The following is a 772-nucleotide window of genomic DNA, read 5'->3' as shown; positions in this document are numbered from 1 at the left end:
AGTAAGGGACTGTTAATGTCCAATATGATGTCCAAGGAATACCAGCATGATTAGCATAGGTGGCAGAAGGGGGAAGCTAAGCCCTGCAGGCCAGTGGTAGGGCTGCAAGGCAGCCCAGCCATGGGCTTCTGGTGGCTGCAGCAGGGGTGCAGAGGGGCACACGGGCAGCAGTGAATGAGGAAGTGGGACTGGAACTGGGGCTAGAGGAGGTGCAGGTGCAGCATAGCTGGGGCAGGGCCTGGGATTGAATCATGAACAGCTCACTTGTGGGGGTGGCTCCTGCTGCTATGGACACCCCAGGAGGGCATGGGGGCATGTTCCCAGATCTGCATGAGGCAGGGCAGGCTGCTACTGTAGGCTGGGACTGGGGCTGTGCCAGGCACTTCCTGGCAGGAGCTGGGCTGGGCTGAGCTGGGCTGCACTTGGGGTGGGCAGTGGCGGTGGTGGTGCTGGAAGGGGGCTAAGGGGGGGGAGCTGCAGCCACCTCAACATTTGCCATAGTTCCCCCCAACCCCCCTCCCAGTACTGTTGTCACCTGCCCTGAGAACAGTGTGGCCCAGCCCTGCCAGGAAGAGGCCAGCACTGTCCCTAGCCCACAGTGGCAGCCTGCCCTGTCCCACACAGATCTGGGAACAGATGCCCCCCAACCCTTCCCAGGGTACATGCAGTAGCAGGAGTTGCCATCCCCTCCCTGTGCCCCATGGATGAGCCACAGCTCTGTCTCATGCAATGCCCTACCTTGGCTGTGAAAGGCCTCCCCAGCCCCAGGCCC

This window comes from Crocodylus porosus, unplaced genomic scaffold (genome assembly GCF_001723895.1).
Source record: "Crocodylus porosus isolate Cpor-Errol unplaced genomic scaffold, CroPor_comp1, whole genome shotgun sequence".
Taxonomy (NCBI): Eukaryota; Metazoa; Chordata; order Crocodylia; family Crocodylidae; genus Crocodylus; species Crocodylus porosus.
The sequence above is the reverse complement of the archived record's forward strand: the minus strand, read 5'-3'. Positions refer to the sequence as shown.